This window comes from Geotrypetes seraphini, chromosome 1 (assembly GCF_902459505.1).
Source record: "Geotrypetes seraphini chromosome 1, aGeoSer1.1, whole genome shotgun sequence".
NCBI lineage: Eukaryota > Metazoa > Chordata > Amphibia > Gymnophiona > Dermophiidae > Geotrypetes > Geotrypetes seraphini.
Window position 1 is genome coordinate 324524079 of NC_047084.1, and position 18667 is coordinate 324542745.

The following is an 18667-nucleotide window of genomic DNA, read 5'->3' on the forward strand; positions in this document are numbered from 1 at the left end:
ACTACCAACAGCTTCCACAATCAGCTTGACGAAGGAGAAGTCGTGATGGCTCAAGCCAACATCCCTCAACCGCCACCATGGAGCCAGTCGAGCAGCAGGTAGGAGGCCCTTCAACTGTTGGACCGTAGCCAATGGTCAAACCGGAGAGTTAATGAAGTGATTAGAGATGAAAAAAAAAATAAAAATGGAGGCCACAGACCAAAGGAACAGAGTAAAAAAAAAACAAAAACAACCAATAAACAGAAGATCAAAAAACTAAATAAAATATAAGCAAGGCAAAAGAAAACAAAAATAAAAAAGTAGGATGAGGGAGACAGCACAGCTGATGACCTAACTGGCTGCCATCTTGTCCCTAAGGAAATCCACAATAAATATGCATGAAAGAAATTTGCATAGAATGGAGGCAGTGTATGCAAATCAAGTTTATGCATATATATTGTGGATATCCTGAAAACCTGACTGGCAAGGGGGTACTCCAGGACCAAGTTGAGAAACACTGCCCTAGAGTACCATTACAAATTTCAGCCCCTTCTCCACAAAAAGGAGAAATTACCTTTATATATTACTTATTTAAAACTGTGTACTCTCCTGCCGATCTGTTAACTGGTCTAAAATCTTTTAAAATGTGCTGAATTGTAGATTGTGTTTATTTTGCACCAGATCCTTTGGGGCATCATCTTTTTACTCATTTCTGTGCCCTCTCTAAACTTGAACCTGCTTGAAACATTGAAGGCTTTGTTCTTGGTTTTCTTTCTGGATTTGTTTAACCTGAACATCTATTCCTTTGACCTAAAAAAAACAATTGGTGCAGTCCTATTATATAGGTAGGGGTAAAAATGCTGCAGAAATTGTATGATTTCCCCCGAGTCTTGCAGCACATATTGAATTCTGTTTCACTTATTTGTCACTTACGGCAAGAACAACTCAGCTGTTGCCGTTATTTTGCTTCTCTTAGAAATAATTTCTACCACATGATTTCTATTTATGCTTTTAATTTCAAACTCTTTTATTGATGACATAACAAAAAACTTCCAACAAAAATAATCAGTATCAGTACGAGTAATCGTTCCTATTATAATATATTGTATAGACACACAAAGCTATCATTAGTCATTTTAATAATATTTCTCTCTTGTCTTTCCCATTCCCCTCAACCATCTACTTCTATTTGTGGTTTTAAGATCTTTGTGCAGTTCATACTAAATGTAAAGTAGGCTAGGTGAACTTATTTAATCCTCAGCTTATAAATGAGAGTGGGGGTATATGATGGGAGTATGGGTGGTTTCAGTACAGTTTTGTAACTCAAGCTAGAAGTATGTTTGCACCAGTGGTAGTGCTGGGCAACTCTTAATGATGGACGTAACTTAAAAGAAAACAAAATCAGTTATCAAAGCCTCTGCTCAAGCATGTCTGTGGTTCTACTAAAGCTGTGGTCTTACTAAAGCTGTGTTCTGTTAATGGGAGACTTCAAATCCTTAATCCAAAATTCATTTAAATAATTGTTAACAAATTAAATAATCAACAAGTCACTTGTAATAATTAAGCTAGATCAGGATTCTGTCTATACAGAATGAGTCTGCTTGAGTAACTTAATTCTCTCCCAGAGAGAGTTGCCAATGGCTAATAAAAGATATACCGTATATACTCGAATATAGGATGAGATTTTTGGGCCAAATAGCCCAAAATGGGGGGGGTCTCATCCTATATTTGGGTCATCACCCGGTGACCACCCAACACCCTCCTGGATTTGCAGGCCTGCTGTTAGGCTGGGACAGGAGGGATCTTTCCTGTCTCCCATCCTGACTGATACAAACAATTTTTTACCCCTCCCCCACGTACCTTTTCCCTGGTGGTCCAGCGGTGTATGCGCAGGAGGAGTGAGCTTTCCGTGCTCGAGTCCCTCCTTCCGATCTCATGGCCAGCAGCTAGCGGTGCACTCGGGCCGGCAGGCAGGAGCGAGCTTTTCGAGCTCCCACCCGGCCCTGCACCGCTCCCCGAATGGCTGCCGCCATGTCTCATGGAAGCCATTTAGGGAGTGGCGCAGGGCCAGGAGGGAGCTCGAAAAGCTCGCTCCTGCCTGCCTGCCTGGGTATGCTGCTGGCTGCTGACCATGAGATCGGAAGGAGGGGCTCAAGTGCAGAAAGCTCACTCTTTCTGCCCATACACCAGGCCTGACTGTTTCTGGAGCTCTAGAAGTAGCAGCTCTCTCTTTCATATCCTGTAGTCGGGCCTCATGCGGCTGAAGCTCTAGATGTAACAGCTCTGTTGTGCAGCGTCGCAAGTCTTGTATTCCTTTCCTTGGGATTTTCTTGTATATGATGGTGTTTCATTTTTTTAGCCTTTGATTGCACTTGGCCAATTGCCTTACATTTCCTTGGAGGCATTGTTACAGCAATGACAGCACAGCTGCATTTCCTTGTGACATCATTCCCCAAGCTTCACACAATTGGTCAAAGCAGCTCTATCTATATAAAACACATGTCACCCCCTACCCATGTCACATGTCACATTTCTATCTATATAAAACACGTCACCCCTTTCCCACCACCACAGTATTTTTCCCCAGATAGTAAGTGATATGTATACCAAGTTTGGTTGAAATCTGTCCATGCGTTTCAGAGTTATGCTGGAACATACATACAGTACATATATACATACATCCATTCAATTTTATATAGATAGATAGATTAACAGGAAAATAAAGCAGCTGGGGAAGCTGCCTCAATGTGGATGTTTTGACACTCAAACACATTGGAAGCTTATGGTCAGCCCTTGTCAGTTGCTATATCTTTTTCTTTCTCCTCAGATCAGATGGAGGGAGAGAGGAAATCCTTCTCCTCCCAGCATGCCTAGAGGGAGGCATTACAACAAGCATCAGGCACTGAAAACAGCACAGATGCTTGTATAGGCTAATCACTGAGGAGCAAAGAAATACAGGGTCTCCATTCAAATATGCAAATATGAAACAACATTAAACATATATGCAGCAAAGGCATATATAACATATATAACAGGCATATATAACAGGACCAGCACATCAGTACTTCAGAAAGTGTGTCTGTCTTTATGCATTTGGGAAGCCTGTGTAAGATGAAGGAAGGAAAGGTATTAAGAAGAGACTGAGGTATATCACACATATCTCAACATACATAGACACTGACCACACTTATGCCCCTCACAGGCACCTGCACACATTATGCATAGATATCTCAACCATGCAGTCCCTCACTTGTTCATAACACCCCACCTGACCACACAGTGAAGTGTGCCTGTGTGCAGTGCTTATAGAAACATAGAAAAGTGACGGCAGAAAAGGGCCAAGGGCCAAGGCCCATCAAGTCTGCCCACTCTATTGACCCACCCACCCTCCTAACTACCCTGTGAGAGATCACACTCTGGTCCCATTCCCTCTTAGAGATCCAACATGAGCATCCCATCTGTTCTTAAAATCTGGCACACTACTGGCCTCGATAACCTGTGCTGGAAGCTCATTCCAATTGCGAACCACTCTTTCTGTGAAGAAGTACTTCCTGGTATCGCCATGAAACTTCCCGCCCTTCATTTTCAGCAGGTGCCCTCTTGTGACCGAAGGTCCTCTCGGAAAGAAAATATCATCTTCTACCTCAATACGACCAGTGATATTCTTAAACGTCTCAATCATGTCTCCCCTCTCCCTACGTTCTTCGAGAGAGTATCGCCGCAATTTGTTTAGCCTTTCTTCGTACGATAGATCTTTGAGTTCCGAGACCATCCTGGTGGCCATTCGCTGAACCGACTCAACCTTCAGCACATCCTTACGGTAATGTGGCCTCCAGAATTGTATGCAGTACTCCAGATGAGGCCTCACCATGGTTCTGTACAATGGCATTATGAAATTGGGCTTCCGACTAACAAAGCTTCTCCAGATACAACCCAGCATTTGCCTGGCCTTGGATGAAGCCTTCTCCACTTGATTGGCAGTTTTTATGTCTTCACTAATGTTTACTCCCAAATCTCGTTCTGCTTCAGTCCTTGCCAAGGTTTCTCCATTCAATGTGTATGTTCTGCACGGATTATTGTTGCCAAGGTGCATGACCTTGCATTTTTTAGCGTTAAAACTAAGCTGCCAGGTCGAGGACCAATGTTCCAATAAAAGCAGGTCTAGCGTCATGCTGTCAGACAAATTGCTGTTACTTACAATGTTACATAGTTTGGCATTATCAGTGAATAAAGTTATTTTACCTTGAAGCCCCTGAGTCATGTCTCTTACAAATATGTTGAAAAGGATCGGGCCCAAGACCAAGCCCTGCGGCACACCACTGGTCACCTCCGACGTTTTAGAGAGGGTACCATTAACCACCACTCTCTGAAGTCTACCACTCAGCCAATCGTTGACCCATGCGGTTAGTGTATCACCTAATCCCATCGATTTCATTTTGCTCAATAACCTGCGGTGGGGGACGCTATCAAAAGCTTTGCTGAAGTCCAAATACACTACGTCCAGGGACTCACCCAGATCCAATTTTCTTGTTACCCAGTCAAAGAAACTGATGAGGTTGGATTGGCAGGACCTACCCTTGGTGAACCCGTGTTGGTGGGGATCACGTAGATTCTTCTCATTCAGGATCGTGTCTAGCTTGCGTTTGATTAGTGTTTCCATGATTTTACACACTATCGATGTGAGACTCACCGGTCTGTAATTCCCAGCTTCCGTCCTGCAACCCTTTTTGTGCAGAGGAATGACATTAGCTGTTTTCCAGTCCAAGGGGACTCTTCCCGTACTCAGGGAGAGATTGAAGAGTACAGATATCGGTTCCGCTAGGACATCTCTGAGCTCATTGAGCACTCTCGGATGTAGATTGTCCAGGCCCATTGCTTTGTTCACCTTGAGTCTTGATAATTCGTCGTAGACATCTCCGGAAGTATACTCAAAATTCCGAAATGGGTCTTCTGAACATTGCTTTGCCTGCAACTGTGGACCGGACCTCTGTGCCTCGCAGGTGAAGACCGAGCAGAAGTATTCATTTAGTAATTCGGCTTTGTCTGAATCTGATTCTACATAATTCCCGTCTGGTTTCCTTAGGCGCACTATCCGATCAGTGTTTCTTTTTCTGTCACTAATATACCTGAAGAAGGATTTGTCCCCTTTCTTAATGTTCCTTGCAAGGTTTACTTCAACTCGATGCTTGGCCTCTCTGACTGCCGCTTTCACCACTGTAGACTTGGCCTTGTATTCTAATGTAGTCTCCCTTGTCTCCGAATTTTTGTAGGAAATGAATGCTTGTTTCTTTTCTTTAATGAGGTCTGAGATCTCTGCGGTGAACCATTGGGGTCTATTGTTTCTTTGCCGTTTGCTTGCTGATTTTATGTAGCGGTTTGTTGCTAGGTGTAGGGTAGATTTCAAGGTTGACCACATAGCTTCCGTATTATCGGCCACAGCTTGGTTTTGCAGTACCTGATGGACAAAATCTCCCATGCGTTTAAAGTCAGTACCACGAAAGTTGAGTACTTTTGTTGTCGTGCTTGATCTAGTGAAATCTTTCCTGAGTTTGAACCATACCATGTTGTGGTCGCTGGGGGCTAACTTATCGCCTACCGAGACCTCCGAGACACTTTCTCCGTTGGTGAGTACCAGGTCCAGTATCGTCTGGGCCCTGGTGGGTTCCAATACCAGTTGTTTGAGTTGTGCTCCTTTGATAGCGGATAATAGCCTTCTGCGGGCACTGGTTGTCGCCGAGAGTGTGTTCCAATCTGCATCGGGCATGTTGAAGTCCCCTAGCAGTACAGTATCCCCCCTTAAAGTGATATTCTCTATGTCTTTGATTAATTCTATGTCTTTGTTTTCCGGCTGTCTAGAAGGTCTGTATATTACACCAAGATATAGGCATTTTTCGTTGCCTCTGGCTAGGTTTACCCAGAGGGATTCCCCGGTGTACTTGACGTCTATGATTCTCGTAGTTTTAATGTCATCTCTAGTGTATAGTGCTACCCCTCCCCCTAACTTGCCCTCTCTGTCCTGACGAAGCCATATTCCACCCATGAGAGTCTGTGAACCAAGTTTCGGAAATCGCCACCACATCTAGGTCAGCATTTATTATTTCGGTCTCCAGTTCCAGAATTTTATTGCCTAAACTGTGTGCATTAACATACATAGCCCTCCATACCTTGTGATTGCTAGGACCCTGTGGGGAGTTTCCCATCTGAGTTAGTGTGGCCCCTAATGTATTGTTTGCAGAAGTGGGGCTGTGACTCTCCTCCTCAGGATAGTTACCTACTGCACTGGTGCCCTCCCCCGACTTACCTAGTTTAAAGCCTATTTATTTTGGTTTAGAAAAAAAAAGGAGGGGATCTGTGCTTAAAGACTTTTTAAGTATACTTGGTGCCCACAAAAACACTCCTTGATTTTAAATGGTTACAAAACCAAAATTTATTGGAATATTCTTTCACATTTGAGGCTACAATTTCTTCAACTCATAAAGTTTCATATGGTATCTGTTGATTACATACACTCGATGTGTGCCCCACCTGTTACTCGGCAAACATCAATGCGATAATCGAGCTCGGACCAGACTCTCCAAAGCATATCCAGCATGATTGCGTTTATAGCTTCTGTGATGTGTTTCTGCAGATCATCCATAGTTGTGGGTAATCTAATCTAATCCTTAGGTTTGTATACCGCATTATCTCCACGTTCGTAGAGCTCGACGCGGTTTACAGTAGGAGAAATAGGAAGGAACTACAACAAAGGGTTAGAGGTAGAAGTGTGAAGAATATTTAGAGGACTTGGGATGCCAGATATAAGAGTTTTTGATACCTAAGTTTGAGAGAGGCTTACATTTTTGAGAAAAGCCAGGTTTTCAGATGTTTGTGGAAAACTTGGAGAGAGCTCAAGTTCCGAAGAGGGGAGGTAAGGTTGTTCCAGAGCTCAGTGATTTTGAAGGGGAGGGAGGTCCCTAGCTTTCCTGTTTAGCGAGGGGAAGGAAAGTTTTAATTTGTGGGAGGATCTGGTGGTATTGGGGTTTGAGGAATTCCAAGAAAGAGGGATGAAGGGAGGCAGGATACCGTGTAGGATTTTGAAAGCTAAACAGGCACATTTATAGTGGACCCTGGCGATTATCGGAAGCCAGTGACGCTTGGCCAGGAGCGGGGAAACATGGTCAAATTTACTTTTAGCGAAGATGAACTTGGCCGCGGCATTCTGAATCCGCTGAAGTCTGTGGAGGTTTTTCTTAGTTAGGCTTAAGTAGATAGAGTTGCAATAGTCCAATCCTCTGTCTTTCACGTACTCTCAAAGGAAAAAGTCACAAATAGTAATGTCCAGTGATCTCGGGGGCCACTTGAGGAACACCTGGTCATTTTGTCGGATTGCATTGTCTGAAGGTTGTAACTTCTGCACCAATTGCTGCTTATAAGGGTGAAAGTGTAAGTGATTGTGTAAAATCTTGCTAACTGTGCTTTTTGGGACTTGTATTTGCTGTCATCTTATTTATAAACATATTCCAATAAGTTTTGATTTTGTAACCATTTTAAATCAAGGAGTGTTTTTGTGAGCACCCTGTATATATGCATTTATAAGCACATTGTATATGAAAGGTTATTAATTTCTACAGTTTGCTAACTTAAAGACTGAGCTGGCTATCAAAAATCACAAATATAAATAGGAAAATAGGAAAGGCTAGGGACAGCAGGGACACTAATATAAAAATATCTGGTAAGTTCAGAACACAGGAGCCAATACACACATACTAGAAAAAATGAAAAGTCTGAATTTCCTTAAGTTTAAATAGTCATTAATACAGCATTTTATAAATCAGAAGTAGAGAATGACACGGGGACAATTTTTTCCCGCGGGAACTCATTTTCCTATTCCATCCCCGCAAGTTCTTTTCCTGTCGCTGCCCCATTCCTGCAAGCTCTGTCCTCATCTGCACAAGCCTCAAACACTTTAAAAGCATAAGTAGCACCATTCTAGAGCTCAGATTGTGATGTCATAATGCCTCATTCCACCAATGCCTAAGCTCCATCCTCATCCGCCCAAGCCTCAGACACTTTAAAAGCATAAGTAGCAACATTCTAGAGCTCAGATTGTGATGTCATAATGCCTCATTCCACCAATGCCTATGCTCTGTCCTCATCTGCACAAGCCTCAAACACTTTAAAATCATAAGTGTTGAGGCTTGTGTGGTTAAGGCAGAGTTTACAGGAATGGGGCAGGCACGGGGCAAAATTTGACCCCTTGTCATTCTCTAATCAGAAGGAAAGGAACGTGGGCTTAGTAAATCTACAACGTGTATCTACAGAAATATGCATTTTGTACCCAACTTATGAATCTACGAGTAAATTCTACATTATGGCATGTAAAAAATGGGTGCTGGAAAAAAAACCCCGCTTAGTGCTGTTCTATAAATGATGTTTAAGTGATAGGCATGGTTTATAGAATAGCGCTTATGCCCAGAAATCACACATAATTTTAGGTGCGTCCATTTGCACCAAATGAAATGTACAAATCCTCATGTCTAAATTAGGTGTGGATCCCCCTTATTCTATAATTACATGCGTAAACTCTAGGAACCCCTCTGATCTACCCATGACCCGCTTGTTTTCATGCTCCAAAACTGGACATGTGTAAAATGTAATTAATCCAATTAGCACTAATCATTTCTTGTTAGGATGTCTCATATTGATGCTAATTGCTCATTTTTTAATTAAGTTACGCATACAAATTGGACGTACTCCCAATTTTGCATGTTCAACTGAAAGTGCCATATATAGAATCCCCCTGCTAATGTCTATTCCAGTGGTTCATTTTTGATTAGAAACTAATTACCTCTCCAGGATCCCCTTCATTACTTCCTCCAACGTGAAATGGTTAGGGGTTGCATCTCCATTTCTGAAGAGCTGGTAACCCAGGCCTAGTTTTAGTGAAATGCACCACTGTGTTAGTGCACATTAGCACCATTAATGCATGTCATTACAGTAGTAAATAAGTCCTATTGCATGAAATGGGACCCAGTGTAACTAGTATGCATTAGTGCTTGCTAGTGCAGTAGCTTTTGCAAATGCAGCCCATCATGCTATTCTGTAAACCAGGTAGAGTATAAGTCCAAAAACTTGGACTGCTCGGGGATTGCTGAAAGATTGGAGAAATCGGGGCTCTTTTCCCTAGAAAAACGGAGACTTAGAGGGGACATGATAGAGACCTACAAGATCTTGAAGGGCATGGAGAAAGTGGAGAGGGACAGATTCTTCAAACGTTCGAAAACTACAAGAACGAGAGGGCACTCGGAAAAATTAAGAGGGGACAGATTCAGAACCAATGCCAGGAAGAAGTTCTTCACTCAAAGGGTGGTGGACACCTGGAATGCGCTTCCAGAGGGTATGATAGGTTTTGGGGTTCAAAAAGGGATTAGATAATTTCCTGAAGGAAAAGGGGATAGAAGGGTACAGATAGAGGATTACTATACAGGTCCTGGACCTGATGGGCCGCCGCGTGAGCGGACTGCTGGGCATGATGGACCTCGGGTCTGACCCAGCAGAGGCACTGCTTATGTTCATAAGTTCTTATGACTGAATCAGTTCAGATTTTTGAATTTTCCAGATTCTCAGGCAGTACTTTTAAAATTGAAATTTGAGGACTAAAGAAGAGGTGGAAAAGCCAATTTTGTTGATTTATTCACTAACAAATACAGAACGTGTCATTTATAAAAATGGTATATTTACAGGAAGACATACAAAGAAACTTAAATATTATGGCTCTCTTTTACAAAGGTGCACTTAGCATTTTAGCACGGATTTAGCGTGTGCTAACCACTAACACGTACATAGGATAACATGCACGCATTAGTGTTTAGTGTGCGCTAAAAAGCTTAGTGCACCTTTGTAAAAGAGGGGGTATATTAGGAAAATCATAAAAAAATAGGTATTTTACTGTAAAAATTAGTTTTTTTGAATACTAATTTTTCCTCTTTGCAACATTTACCATAAAAGCTCCAGCATCACCGTCTCTCTCTTTTTTGAAGAGTCTGGGTTATCTGGTTTTCTGTCATCTGGATTTTTGGATTTGTACGGTATATTCAAATCTGCCTCATTGTGGATATTCTGGAAAACTGGGCTTAATTGCCACCCTGGTGGAACAAATTTACACACCGATCTGAAGAGTCATCATTGCTCCCGGTTTTCTGCACCTGCTACAATTATGCTATCCAGACTATAACTCAACTGAGATACAGGGCTCCTTTTACAAAGGTGCGCTAGATCCTTAACGCGCGCTATTGCGCGTGTTAAATTCCCGAGCGTGCTAGCCACTACCGCCTCCTTTTTAGGAGACAGTAGATTTTCGGCTACCACACGGTAATTTTGTGCATGCGCTAAAAACCCTAGCGCACCTTCGTAAAAGGAGCCCACAGCTATCTACTGCATCTCTTCCATCTAAATTTCCATTTTCAGACATTTACTGAGAGGCTGGGCATTTTCAGTAGGCTAGTCAGATCAAATGAACACTGCCTTGTGCACAAACTGAAGAGTAATGTGCTAGCGTTTCCCATCTGAAGAATTTTCATCACCTAGTTTTGTTTTTTTGTTATATATATCTTTATTCATTTTAAAGCCAAAATTAAGTGCAACATATTTTACAGACATTTTACACTTTAACAGCACTTAAAATCAGTCAAAATTATATTCTATGACAAATACATATATCATCCCCTCCCCGTCTACATATCCAAAAAAATTGCACTTTAAATTAAAAATTAAAAAAAGATCTTCCCACCCACCCTGGACGTGTATTATCAAAAGGGAAAATCAACAGTCAATCCTTACAGAATTTTTGTCAATGGCTCCCAAATATCCATAAACTTGATGGTACCTATAAAAATTGGGAAAATTTACCCCCCCTCCCCGCCGCAATTGGTTTTTGTAAAGATACTAAAGCAATTCTCACAGCTTTCCCCAGCCAAATAAATTTAGTAAGAATACCATTTAATTTCTTATAAAAGGACCTCTGAAAAAACACTGGCAACATACCCGTTTGGTAGCAAACCACAGGCAAAATTATCATCTTAACCGTTTGTACTCTCACCCACCAAGACAGATGTAAGGGGTTCCATCGCTCACACATTTCTGAGACCTTTAGCAATTAAGATTTTTCATTTACTTTCATCGTTTCTTCCAGCGTTTTATAAATCCAAATTCCTAAATATTTTATACCTTCTTCCTTCCAAAGAAAGGGGAAAGAATCAAATAATCCTTTTGGACAATGTACATTAAGCAGAAGAACCTCTGATTTACTCCAATTTATTTTATTCCCTGAAAATTTCCCAAATCAATCTAGTAAATGTGGAATGGTCATTTCAGGATTCCTCAAATGAAGCAAAATATCATCTGCATATGCAGAGACTTTATATTCCCGACCTGCATAAGGAATACCCTGAATCTCCTTTACCTGTTGTATAGCCAATAACAAGGGTTCCAGAACAATATCAAACAGTAAAGGAAATAACGGACACCCTTGCCTCATCACCTAGTTTTCAGCTTCCCATGGGAACAGCGGGAAAAGACACTAATGAAGAATGCTTGGAGTCTAATCCTTCACATGTATAGTGATTACTAGAGGCCTTGTGATATACAACTTTTAAAATCCATGTTGACAAAGACTATACAGAATGCTCTAAAGCCATCATCTGTACAGGAAACACCTCTTCCCTCCTTGGAGGAAGTGCATAAAGTCATAAGCCTTAAGAGGGCTGCCAAGACCTGAGAATTAGATTTAGAACATGTGTTCTGCCCTGCGTAATTGAATTGTAAAATATTAATAGAATGGCAGACAGTGTAAATATCTTGGACAAGTATTGAAAAGGATTCTTCAAGGGTTTAATTGAGCTATTGTACAGGCTATTTTCAATTTCACTGAGAATATAGGTGGAGCTTTCTTCAAACTGCTTGTAGTAAGTCTCTGGCCCAATCAGGTACAGATGAAGATGTTTTTCTGCCAAAGGCACATTTGTATACTGGCATGTATGACAAGTAGAATCCAGAATGACTTATCTAGAGCACTCATAAAAAGGAGGGCATCGTGGGAACTCATCTGTGGCTCCTTTGCTGTGCAACCACATGCATCATTAAGTGTGGGACCCTCAGATATAATAGGAATCCCATGTATTTAGTCCTGGGTATGTTGTTTGCCTTTAAGATTTAGCAGTATTAGTTGAGAAACAGGCCTTAATTCTAACTCCCTGCAATAGTTCTGTAGTGGGGAGCAGTGTATCTCTTGTAGCTTTGATTTACAGCATGCACCGGTATATCCCTCCTATCACAAATCTAAGCAGCTTGTGAGCATTGCAAGTTTAGCCTTGGGGCCTCCTTTTTGCCCTGCAACTGCTTATGCCCTGCAAGGGACAGAACGCAGTACACCTTCAGATATAAGGAGTTTGGGTTTGAAGGAATGAGTTCTCCGGTACCTGAAATCAGGGGTTTAGAGCCTACACAGGACTGGATCAAATTGATGGACCTTCGGTCTGTCCCCGTATGGCAATTCTTATGAGGGAAGAGAGAGGGAGAAATGTTTGGTCTGGGGATGTAAGGAAGGGAGAGATGCCCATTGTTCAGCATCAAAGGGGGGAGGAAAAGAGCAGAAAAGAGAGAGACTAATGTTGGACCATGGGGGTGGGAAGGGAAAAAGAGATAGATCCAAGGGGAGGGGGAATGGGACAGGAAGGAAGAGAAATGAGAAAGAAAGGTGCTAGAGGGTGGAATGAAAGTGCCAGGAAGGCATCTGGCAATGAGAGTGGGGTGGGCTACAAGAGTAGAGAAGGATGGAATTCTGAAAATGATGGCACCATGTGGGAGAGTTAGAAAGAGTTGTATCAAGAAGATGGGTGAGAGTAGAATAGTGAGTACAGAGGAAGAAATGTGTTAATGGGGAGTACATGGAAGGAAATAGGAGGCTGGGAAAGATGGGAGAGCTGGAGACTGAGAGGAGATGGAGAATTGATAGGTAGGTGAAAATTAAAAAGAAGGTGAAGAGTGAGAAAGAGGGTAAAATTTGGGTGGAGAGAGGGAGAAAAAAAAGAGAGAAAAGAGTTGAAAGGGAAAAATCAATATTTTAGAGATAGGCTTAGTGAGGAAATGGAACAAGAGAGAAATGAGGAGAAAAGAATTAGGAGAAGATAGACAAGAAAGCAGAAAAGAGAAAGTGGGACCAAAGATGACAGAACAACAAAATGTCTGGAGAACAAAAGTAGAAAAAAGTGTTTTAGTTTGAATTTATTAACTGAAATATGTTAGCTTTTAGATATGCAAAAGAATCGGGGAAACAAAACTCACAACAACTCACTTCCAAAAGGAGCGAATACCAAAAAAACAAAAAATGGAAGTGACACTACTTGTTTTAAAGCAAAGGTGATTCAAAACTGCAACTCATATGCATATCTCTTTAAGTGATCAGAGAATTAGTTGTCACACTGTGGAACAAGTCCACATGATGGAGCGTCTGAAGTAATCACCTCTAATCATTGCACATGAGACATGGTGTACAAATTCATATTCAAAGACATTAATGTGTAAATTCAAAACGTGAAAACTTATCTGAAAAAAGTTGGGTAGGGCTCAGAAACACGTTCTGGGTTCTAACGCGTTTCACCTGGGCTTTTTCAAAGAACCCGTATTGCAGTGCTCAGGTGTGAAATCAGATTTTTTGGCCACTGCCGTACATTGGGCGGAATATTTCAGCGTATTGTCCACGATGACACCCAGATCTTTTTCCTGAGTGCTAATCCCCAAGGTGGACCCTAGCATCCAGTAACTATGATTTGGATTATTCTTCCCAATTTGTCCACATTAAATTTCATCTGCCATTTTGATGTCCAGTCTTCCAATTTCTTAAGGTCTTCCTGAAGTTTTCACAGTCCACCTGCATTTTAACAACTTTGAACAGTTTAGTGTCATTTGCAAATTTAATCACCTCACTCATGTTTCCAATTTCCAGCTCATGTATAAATAAGTTACATAGCAGCGGTCCTAGTACAGATCCCTACAGCACACCACTATTTACCCTCCTCCATTGAGAAAAATGCCTAAAAAGAAATTAGACTGAGCCTGAAATTCTGGGTTCCTGCCATTGTGGGCCAGCAGGAGCTGGATATCATCACTAAGAAAATATGCACTGATTGATCAGAATCACAAGAGAATATAGAAAGATTAAATATAGCACTGGATTACCCCACTATGCATGGCAAAAGACCTGTCATTGATAATGACTCAAAGTATGTGACAAAAGACTGAAAGTGGTAGTTGAGATACGTAGAAATGACAGTCAGCCCCCATAATGATGTTCAAGGGGGCCAGGGGTAACATGGCAGTAGGTGATCCCCCCCCCCAACAAGAGCACCTTGGTTGCATCATCAGCTCCTCTCCCCACCCACAGCCCATGCTCTATTGACTTCCTGTTAGGTAGCCAGCAATGGGAATGCAACAATTTCATGCCTTGGGCTACCATTGCGACGATGTGGGGGTCAGAAGGAGAAGAGTCTAGCATAGCGAGATTATGATATTAAAGGAGCAGCTGCCTATTACTTTTCTCTTTCCTCCTGCAGTGCAACAGCTTCCTTAAACCTTTACCTGTGATCTGATACTGGGCAGCAGCTCTTTTTTTTAACTTTATTTAGTTTTTAATGCCAACAAAAAGTACAATACAATTTATATACAAATAATGATAATCAACCAAGCACTTATAATCAATCAGTATCTATACAAAAGATAAAAATTCCCTCCCCCATCCATCATTTGATATGGATATTTTATATTGTTCTGGAACTCTTGCCATTGGCTATTCAACAGGCAGAGGAGATACAGGGTATTCCTTATGCAGGTCGGGACTGGATGGCAGCTCTATTAAGAAATGAAGTCCGTGCCACTTGTAGTCTCATCATAGGGAGGGAGAAGCATTAGGATCCATCAGAGCTAAAGTGTCATGGAGCTCTATCGGAGCCCTAGGCTGAGACTAAAAGTGGTAAAACTATTATTTCACAAGCTAAGAAGATAGCCTAAAGGTTAGGACAGCAGTCTTGGGTCCTGCTGATCTGGGTTCAAGATTGGGTTGAACTAAGCAAAAATACATTTTCCTGCCTCAGCTCTGAGGTAAAATGCAGACCTCCCTTGGCTGAAGTGTTTCCTCAAATTAATTATTATTAATAAGACTGTCAGCACAGATCTGTGGGATCAGAAACGGCAACAGTTACAACGGTGGAATTAGGGGCTAAAACGCGGACCTGCAGACATGAAACCTTAGTTGTCAATAAATGAAGATTTTTAAGGACGTGCAGTTAAGATCTGTGTTTTACCCCTTCCCCTCCTGGGGCAATGAGGGATTAATGGCCTCTTTTACAAAGCCACGCTAGCGGCTGCGCTGCGCTAATGGCCCCGAAGCCCATAGAGATTTAAAGGGCTTCGGGGCTGTTGCCGCGTGGCAGCCGCTAGCGCAGCTTTGTTAAAAGAGGCTGTAAGTGTCTTTCCCAGGGTCAAAAGGAGAAGCATGGGATTTGAACCCACAACCTCAGGGTGCTGAGGCTGTAGTTCTAACCACTGTGCTAATGTTTGATTGCACGATGGCAAACAATTTCTTGTATGTCACAGTTCAGCACCCTTAGCTGTTACCAAGTTACAGCAATATTCAAGGAAGCCTTACCTTCCATTGGCTGTGCACACTCCTTTCACATTAATGGTGCGACAGTCGCCATACTGGCAGGCCTATCCCCACAGGCAACCAAATATTTGACTGTTGGAAATCAAGGGCAGGACACTGAGGAGGGGAAATATGGGGAGAAATGGGAGATGCTGGACATAAGAAGACAAAGGGAGAGAGAAGGGATTTGTTGGATGCAGCAAGGCATGGGGAGACTGAAGGAAGACGTTAACTCATTGGCTAAATTCATCCAAGTCCACTTGCCAGTGGATTACGAGAAGGTCTTTTATTGCTAAATAAACTTCATTGATTCTAGTTTTGCCAGTCCCTCTAGTTGATTCTGTTAAAATCTTAGGAGTCTATTGTGACCAATATTTTTAGATGAGACATTAAATTTTCTTTCTTCGCTCCTAGGTGCATCCATTCAATTATACATATGCTTTCTGGACTCTTTGGCTTTGCATACACTGCATCTCACTTTAGTTATATCAAGACTAGATTATGTAACTGCCTATACAGTACTGTGGAATTAATTGTTCTAAATTGAAAAGTCTTCAAACCATTCGAAACATATCTGTTAAAGTACTTTCTAGAGCCCATAAGTTAGACCATGTTTTTTCCTTGCTTATCAGGCATCGTTAGCTTTCATTAGAATAAAGGATCAGATTGAATTCTGTTACGGAATGGTAGATCTGCTCCATAGATCCTGAGTGGCCTTTAGGATTTTGCATTACCTTACAATATGCCCAATATTGTAAAGGGTTTATGTTGCTGTCACTGGTATAACAACAAAATCAGAATTTTTTTGTGTGTCTTTTGAGAGGTATGATTTATAACACTAAAATAAAGCCGCATTAGGCTTTTTAATTGTTGACTGCGGTGGTATTAACTCTAACGCTCATATTACCTCCGTGGCCGGCAATAAAAATCCTAACAAGACTTCATAAAATTAGGGGGGGGGGGGAAGGCATGGACATTAGCTATAATAATTTTGTCTTAGTGTTATAAGATGCAATGTGGTTTGTGCTTTTCTCTGCACCATGGTGTGTGAACATCACACATCTTATTACATTTTTTTCACACAATATATTTATATTTATCATTGTGCAGGTCCAGTGTGCAATGTTAGGAGTCAGTATTTTTTTTATAACATTCCTAGGCAACATCGTAATTAAACTGCTAAAATTTGTACTACAAACAAATGGCATGGCAAATGGATTTTCCCCCAAATTATAGAATCTGGAAATATGTTGCTTTTCCTTTTTGCTTGAGGCAACCACCTGACCAGTGTTCAGAGTGACGGGACCTTCTGCTTCCTAACTGGAGTGGGGGATGGGAGTCCAGTTTATCTCTTGCCTTAGACAGCAGATTGCCTTGAGGCCACCTCTGTAGTTAAAACTGCCTTACACAGCACACAGCTGCTTTTTGTGTAGGGTAGTCTGTGATTTACTGAGCTTTTTCTTTCTTGGCTTTTGGACTACTTCAGTAATTGTACCATGGAGGATTGTTTGTTCTCGCTCTAATTTGATATCCTGCTGTTTAGTTCATAAACTCACAGTGCTCTGTTACCTTTTTTTGTAAGTGCTCAGTATACAGTGTTTGCACAGAGGATTTTTGGTAAAATGTTTTAGGGAAATCTTCTGTACAGGGGGTGAATGGATCAAGCTTAAAGGAAGCAGAGTGAAAGGGGCAGCCTTATGATCCTCCCTTACAGTGCGCTTCTAGGGGAATTATCCAATAAAAAAAAATCTCTTTGTGCCAGAGATTGGACCTGCGACCAGGAAGTGATGTCAGGAGAGCTGAGGCCGGCATGAGTAGCAGGTTGGAGATGCTGGTCGCTGCTGGCGAAGATTTGAAGAGGTGACTGGATGGAGAGGTGCCGACACCTAGGATGATCTACCCCCTACCCCCCGCTATCCAATATGCACCTACCCAATATGCTAGTATTCTAAGCAGTTACACCTGCTATGAACGTGTAAATGTTAGCACCTAGGTTATAGAATAGACATCACTGTGTGCAAAAGTCTGTGTATGTGTGCAGAATTTTCATTTTTTAAGGTGGTATTTCCCCACGAGCAAGGTTACCTGATGTCTGGATTTACCTGGACATCTCCTCTTTTTAGAGGACTGTCCAGTACTGCCTGATTTCCGATTCAAATCGATTCGTTAAAAAAAAATAAAATCAGCCTCGATGATTCAGTTACCAACCCTCTCCCCTCGCCCCCTAAAGCAGGTGCGGCAGTGCTGCCTCTTGCTGGCTGTCCACTGCCACTCTTGCTTGAGGGGGAAGAGGGTCAGTCAGGAAATGCTGCAACGTCTTCCAGCTTCCCCCTGGCCTCCCGATCTTACCTGTAGCTTATATGACAGCCTGCAGAGAGGATCGCGGTGCTGTAGCGATCCTTGCAGACTGCCATCATCCTCAGCACCACATTCCCTCTGCCGCAATCCTGTCCCTGACGTCAGAGGAGGGGCGGGACCGCAGCAGAGGGAACGAGGTGCTGAGAACGACAGCAGCCTGCAAAGGATCGCTACAGCACCACGATCCTCTCTGCAGGCTGTGGTAATCTGAAGGTAAGAGTGGGAGGTCAACAGGATAGGTTTAATGTGATCATTTTAAGTCAATTAGTTTTGAAAAACTTTAAGAATTCAAAATGCTTTTTCTCATTGATTTTTGCTTGAAAACATGAGTTGTTGAATGGTCAGTTAGTTTTGTTAGGAATCATGTACTGACAAGAGCTTTTTACTTCTCTTAAAGTTCATAAATGGCTGTTCCTTTCGGGGGGTGCCATCACTGATCAGCTGTTTTTCCAGCGAGATTTCTTGCTGTGTGAGCATTAGGATTGGTTACTAGCGATGTTTTATTTAAGATGACGTTTTCATAATGGGAGGGCTGTATTTATCGCAGCATTCTTGGTAGCATTGGCGCCATTATTGAAAGCAGTATTCCAGGACAGCTGGTGTATGATGAGCAGGCAAATTGATAGAGTATGTTTATGTATGAATGTAAGTAAG

At 42.0% G+C, this 18667-nt stretch overlaps 1 protein-coding gene across 6 annotated transcripts in view; it reads left to right on the top strand.

The window, feature by feature from the left end:
- TSPAN5 (tetraspanin 5) overlaps positions 1-18667 on the top strand; it is a 223159-nt gene that overhangs the window by 56702 nt on the left and 147790 nt on the right. The window lies entirely within an intron of this gene.